Raw genomic sequence first — 7,557 nt, 5'->3', positions numbered from 1 at the left:
AATGTTTTAATAAATCTGTAAGAAATAGACGACTTGAAATACCCTTTAAAATGATAGTCAATTGCACCTATAAATGCAACCTTGTGTGATAGAACCAAAATCACATATAAAATCATGTTTCAACAGTTTTTACCATTCTAACTTGACTAGCCTGGAAAATTTTTTATGCCTTAATCAATAAAATATATCAGTTACCAGTCAGGGAGAAATACTCCAAAATTATTCATGGAACTATTACTTTATTGAAATACAAAGGAAAAATTTAACAAATTATTTAGTATACACAGAATTTTTTGAGCGGCGGGGTATCAGGGGTTAAAGTCAGAAGCTCTTGGCCACTGAGCCACATCCCCAACCCTATTTTGTATTTTATTTAGACCTAAATAAAATACAAAATAGGGTTGCGGATGTAGGCCTTTTTGCTGAGACTGGCTTTCAACTCATGATCCTCCTGTGTCAGCCTCCCGAGCTGCTGGGATTACAGGTGTGCCACCGCATCCAGCCCAGAACTTCTTTTGATAGATGCAAGTTATTTTCTCTTTCTTCAACCTACTCAAAATACATATTTTTGTCCATCCTTCCTGCAGCATCATATCATATTCACTAAGGTTCTTATAGTGCAAATGTGAATTCTCCAACTTTTGTGATTCCTTTCCAGATTAAAAAGCAATGAAACTAGAACCATCCAATCAGTTTTGGAATGACTACAAAAATCAGAATTGGCTTGAGATTGTATTAAAATCTGTGAATTTTCAATCCATCAATATATGCTGCATCTCTACATTTAATTAGGAATTATTTAATTTTCCTACTGACTGCTTTTGAGTTCTGCAGTGAAGTGTACTAATGGATGTCTTTATCTTCTCCACCCCTTAGGTTTAAAGTTAAGTAGGATCACCACAAGATGCAGAAGAGTCTACGTGATCCTGAGAATTGATTCTATCATGTCCTTCCATCCTTTCAATAACTTGTAAAATAATACAAATTAAAAAGATTAAGAGCGTCTGGCATGGAGCATACTCAATCCTCATTTGGGAAAAATGCCATGTATATATTAGTGTATTTTACAGAACATATAATACAAATATTATGTGCATATTAACATACAATATTCATAATATACAATATGAACATATAATACTATGTAGAACATGTGATATAAAATGCCTTTTTTCCTAAATTCGCATTTCCTATGCATGATCTCTTAGAAAGCACGAATGTACCTCGCACTAAAGAACACGTGCCTAGGTTCCCAAAGGTATCTCTGTACTTGCATCTAAACCCCCAAGAACACAACATTTGCAGTATGTGTTGTACATGACTCTTCAAAAAGTTGCCATTTATATTTTAGGCCACATGAATGACATTCTTGTGAAAGGCACCACACACTTTTTGCATTGACACCAAGACTGATGCGGAGGAACTGTGCAACATCTGCCCTCACTGCCCTCCCTCTCTCAATCTTCCTTGAATGAAGGCATATATTTTCAGTTTTTGTTTCTTCCTCGAGGTGAGTATATTTTGTCATTTTGGTTGTTTCGTTAGAAAGCCATTTCCAGGGACCGGGGCTATAGCTCAGTGGTGCAGTGCCTACCTAGCCACGTGCACATGTGAGGCACTGAGTTGGATTCTCATATTGGGTCCATCTACTACAACATCAAAAAGTTTCCATTCCTTAAATGTCACTGGTTAAGCAATGACTATAGCGGCTAAAATTCTTTCTTCCTAGCTACAGCTGGTCATTTATCTATAACCTATTTATAAAATTGAAAACACTAGCATCTATCTCCTCATAAGTAAGTAATTTCTATCGTGTCCCTTCCATTAAAGACTTCCAACCTTAACTAGAAACAAATACCTTGGGGTCTATCATGTGTAAAAGAATAATAGAAGCTCTGGAAGATAGTCTCCCAAAATGGGAGAAGTTGAAAAGTAAATTTTTCATAGATAAAAATCTACAGAAGTACATAAGTGTCCAATATCAAAAGACTTCTTCAAATCAGTAAGATACAGTAATAACTTGTTCAAACATAGAAAGATGAGTGAAATAAGTAATTTGTAGAGGGATAAAGATAATATCTCTTACTCTAAACTTTCTCCCTTTCCAGTGAGTTCATGAATGTCTTGATTTTAGAGCTTGATTTATTGACATCTTTTCTCACAGGTGGTCTATCTGATTAAAACCCTGCCATCAAGACCTTATAATCTATCATCTTATTCATGAAGCCAGGAAAGGGATATTATACATTACTACTTACATAATCACAGGTAGAAGACTAATAAGTCAAAATAAATTTCAAACTAGCCATTAAACACTAAAATCCTGAAAATTCCCTTAGGATTATTTCTTCAGGAATTGCAATTATGCCACCTTTCCTATAAACCTCATTCATTTCATTTTATAAAGGAAGTATATACACACATGCTACATGTATACATACATCTGGTGTCTGGTGGAATCATACACATTGTATACATATGGGGTGTTTGTGCATATATGTGTATTGGAACACATAGCTAAAAATGAGGAACAGAAAAATCCTGACTTCTCAATCTTTCATTAATGCATAAAGAAATCTATTAACCGACATTTCCCAATAGTCTGGGGTAGATTGTGGAAGGAGGAGTTCAGGCCAGAGTCTAGTTGTAAGTCTTCCTTGTGGCCAAATAGCATTCTACCATGTCTATTTTCTTTATCCACTTATCCATTGGTGGATACTGAGGTTATTTCCTTATCTTAGCAATTATGAACAATACTATGATAAAAAATGGGTATGCAGGCATTTCTTTATTATATTGATTTTCCTTTTTTAATATTTTTTAGTAGTTGTACGTGCACATGTGGTGCTGAGGATCTAAGCCAGTGCCTCAGGAGTGATAGGCAATCACTTCTAGTGAGCCACAATCTCAGCCCTTCATTTCCATCTTATAATATATACCTTGTAATATAATTAACTTTTTGTTACATAAAATTGTACAAATTTATAGGATTCCACAATGCTTCAGTATATGCATATACTATGCAATGTTAAATACTTATGTTAATCATGTTAAATATTTATGTCAACCATTTTTCATTTATTCAAAATTCATTCTTCTAGGTTATAGAAAACATACAGTACATTATTTTTTTTTATCTGTGGTCACTGTACTGTGTAATATAACACTGACACTTATTTCTCCTGTCTAAATATGTAGCCTAATAAATCAAGCTTCCCCATGCTTCTCTCTGCAGTACACTTGAACTATTTTAGATTACTCATAAGTGAGATCCTGCAGTGTTTTTAATAATCTTCAGGTCTATCCATGTGGTCACAAATGGCATTTTTTATGGCTGAATAGTATTCCATTGCACATATGTACCACATTGTTTTAATCTATTTAGTTAGTGGACAGTTAACTAAATCTATATCTTGGCTACTTTAGTAATGAATATGGGAGGGCAATAAATATTTCATCTGCTTTGGATATATATTCAGTACTGGGATTGCTGGATCATGATACTTTTATATTTCATTTTTAGGGGAGAACCTCCATAATAGGCATGTATTACCTTTAATCTTTTTTCTTATAGCTGGTAATATTTGGGGGGAGATGAAAAAATAATGGCTAAAGGATATTATATATAATTACAGTTAGATAATAGGAATAAGTTCAAAAGATCTATTATACAGCAAGGTGTTACACAGCAAGGAGACTATAATGATATATTGTATTCATGAAAAATGCAAAGAGTGAATATTATTTACTCTCATCAACATACTAGTGAAGTAATTCATTTATTAACTACCTTGATTGACCTAACCATTTTTCAATGAATGTATACTACAAAATATCATATTATATACAATGAATGCACATATTATCTGTCCATTTTTTTAAAAAACTATATTTTATAAAAGGAAATAGAATTTAATACGCATTTATGATTAACTGAGGATTGAATCCAGGGATGGTTACCATTGAGTTATATCCCCAGCCCTTTTTATATTTTGAGACAAGAGTCTAGGCTAAGTTGCTGAGGGTAGCCTCAAACTTGTAATCCTCCTGCCTCAACCTCCCAAGTCATTGAAATTACATGCATATACAATTCTTAAAGTAACACTTCTCATTAGTATGAAAAACCTTATTATTTGTATTATTTTTCTTTACTCATCATTAATCCCTGACGCTTGTCTTTCTTTAACACTCATTCCACCACTGCTTTTCCTAAAGAAGAGAATGCTTAATACTACCTCCCTTTTCATAATAATCCACTTCCATAATCTTAGGTAGTACTCTAGAGATTATTTCAAATTTTAGGACAGAATTTTGCCAGAAATTGACTTTAAAAAATGAAAGAATGACCTGATAAATCTGGGGTGGCCAAATATGCTGCTTTGATCAAAAAGCAAAGCTTCAGGGCTGGGGCTGTGATTCAGTGGTAGAGCACTCACCTAGCATGTGTGAGGCCCTGGGTTTGATTCTCAGCACCATATAAAAATAAAAGGTATTGTGTTCAACTACAACTAAAAAATAAATAAGTGAAGCATCAGTAATTTTAACAATCAAAATGTGAATAAATGCGAGAAACAACTGGGTAAATTAGTAGTCAGCTAATGTCCTCATGGAAAAAGTATAAAAATACTTAAATTTAATTTCACAGGAGGGCCATGCAAGAAAAAAGTATGGATGAAAGAAAATTCCAAACAGGCCAAAGCCTTTCCCCACATACCCTAATGATGGCCATCTTCCAAAAAGCACTTACTATCTGGCTCTGGACTGAAAATGTGGCCCCACCAGCAAAGGCACTATTCTGGAGAAAAGAGAAACCCAGAATGCAATGTTAGAATTTCTTTTACTTTATGTAGCATTTGCTGAATTATGTAGTAAGTTGAAATATTACACCAAAAATATTTTCAAGGAAGAGTGTGATCTAGGACATTTTGTAGCACTAAATGGAAAAATTCGTACTCATTGTCTGGGGTAGCCATAAATTCATGAACAGTGGTGACACAGCTGTGGCATTTGTTGAGTTTTGAATATGCTTGTAACAGATGCTAAACATACTCAGGTCAGAATCTCTGAAAAGAAGACAAAATTGAATCTCTTTCAGTCTTCCAAGGCTCAAAAGACAGAAACCTGCCAATCTCTCAATCAAATACCCAATTGGGCCATGCCAAAACAAAGGCCTAAAAAGAACAGCTGTATTACCTCTTGACAAACTGAAGGCATCATGAATATAGCTCAATCTGTGATTGAATTGAGGTGATTTGTACCTCACAATGTTTTTCTAACTGTGCAAATAGAGAATTGTTTAGGTTAGAATAAGTCATCTGTATCCTCTATAATTATTTTACAACAAAATATTTTACATACACGAAATTGGCTAGAGATGATAGAAAACAATCTGGAAAAAAAAAACAATTCTAGCTTGGTACCAGTCTCTTTAAAGTTTTATCAGAAAATGAAATGCAAATTTGTTCAAATATTGTCATTGACTGATTTTGTGCTACACAGTTAAGAATTGAGTATTTGGGTCAGAGATGGTACAGCTGGCAAAGTGTAAAATATTTACTATTTTGTTCTACTTACTATGTTGTTCTTTACAGAAGGTTAATAACTCTTGTCATAGGTTGTTCACTAAAAATAAAATACATTTATGTATTGAAAACTTGGTCTGAAAGTTAAGTTCATCCCTCCACTTTTTCTTTTGCACATGCTTGCTTGACTTTAATCTTCTGCCATGTATGATACAGTAGAAACACCCTTGCCAGATGTTTCTCTATAGTGTTTTACTTCCCAGCCTCAAGAACTATGATCTAGCAGGCACAGCTGTGCATGCCTGTAATCCTAGTGACTCGGAAGACTGAGGCAGGAGGATTTGAGTTCAAAGCCAACTCAGCAACTTAGCTGGTCCCTAAGCAATTTAGTGAGACCCTGTCTGCAAAGAAAAAAAAAAGGCTAGGGATGAGGCTCAGTGGTTAAACACCCCTGGGCTCAATCCCAGGTAAATAAATAAAAAATAAAATTAAAAAATTAAAAAACTGTAAGCTATATACATTTGTTTCCTTTGTTCTATGTCTATGGTTGATTTTCATACCAACAAAGAACTAAAATATGTATCCTAGACTATTTCTGAGAAGTTATTTTGGTATAGGATTTACATTTATTCAGTAAGTTGAGTAAAGCAGATCATCCTCCATAATGTAGGTGGGACTCAACCAATCAGTTGAAGGTCTGGCCTGAAGAGAACAAAAAGGCCCATCTTCCTTTGAGTTAGTGACAATTCCTACTGCCTTCTGCCTTCACATGCCATACCTTCATCTGTTTTCTCCTGGTTTTGTATTTGACTACATAATTGGTTGTAATTCTCTAGCATTTGAACTTGGACTGTGTGTATACCATCAGCTCTACTGGGCCTCTAAGGTTCCTGACTAATTACCTTATAGATATTGGAAATTACCAGCCTCCATAATTGTGTGAGCTGATTCATTATAATAAATCTCTTGATTTATAAATTAACTTATAATTTTATATATACACACATATACACATAACCTTGCATCACTACATTCAATCACAAAATACTTTGGACATAACTTTCCTATGTTTATATAATGAGTACATGACTGGTGTACTCTACATCATGTACAACCATAAGAATGGGAAGTTATACTCCATATATGTATAATATGTCAAAATACAATAACTTTTTACGTTGTGCCAGGGGTCAAACCCAGTGCCTCACACGTGCTGGGCAAGCACTGAACTACTGAGCCACAACCCCGGCCCCCTGTCAAAATACATTCTACTGTCATACCTAAAAGAACAAACACGAAATTTTAAAAAGACACAGGATGGGGCTGGGGATATAACTCAGTTGGTAGAGTGCTTGCCTCGTATGCACAATACCCTGCACCACAGGAAAAAAAGACAGGAATATTCAAAGAATGAGAGCATCTAATCCTTGAGGAAAGAGTTAGCATCACTCTAGGAAAGGGTTAAAGGAGTTTTAAATGAAGCAATGTACTTGGACTACCTAAAGAAAAGGCTTAAAGAAAAGCAGATAGGTCTGCACTTTTCAGGATTGTTCTTAATACTTGGTTTGTGTAGAGAAGAATGACTAGGACATATAAGAAAAGGAGAATCATTCTCATTCCTTGTGTGGTCAGTTCTTGTGTGGAAAAATAGTACTAACTACCCAAATACCCCAAAAAACCTACATAAGAGACTGTTTCTGGAGACCCTGATTCTGAATCAAGTTTCTGAATATGTGCATCAGAGTGTGGAAGTGGGCCACCACTGAATGTTTTGATATCAGGGAGTGCACTTGTGAGACAGACCTTCCACTTCTTATTACCAGTGCAACCAAGAACATTGCTCATAGTGCACATTACTCTACTCAGAAAGGCGCCATTCAAATATCAACTGATGTGAACAATGCCTTCCTGAGTACAGTACTGGACACAGAATATCTGAAGGAGGGATCTAGTACCTTATTCCCTAGGTTTTAACCCATAAAAAGCTCTTAAAATGGTTGCACGAATTAACTAGTATTCAGGAGTGGAGACCGTA

The 7,557-nt window shown here is 34.9% G+C and overlaps 1 long non-coding RNA gene across 1 annotated transcript; it reads left to right on the top strand.

Moving 5' to 3' along the window:
* Nucleotides 1-6: 6 nt before the first annotated feature.
* Nucleotides 7-5,653, top strand: LOC125614344. Its single transcript, XR_007344949.1, has 2 exons — nucleotides 7-1,510; nucleotides 4,646-5,653. It is a non-coding gene; the product is annotated as an uncharacterized LOC125614344 (long non-coding RNA).
* The last annotated feature ends 1,904 nt before the right edge of the window (nucleotides 5,654-7,557 follow it).

Source organism: Marmota marmota, unplaced genomic scaffold (genome assembly GCF_001458135.2).
Source record: "Marmota marmota marmota unplaced genomic scaffold, marMar, whole genome shotgun sequence".
Taxonomy (NCBI): Eukaryota; Metazoa; Chordata; class Mammalia; order Rodentia; family Sciuridae; genus Marmota; species Marmota marmota.
The sequence above is the reverse complement of the archived record's forward strand: the minus strand, read 5'-3'. Positions and strand labels throughout refer to the sequence as shown.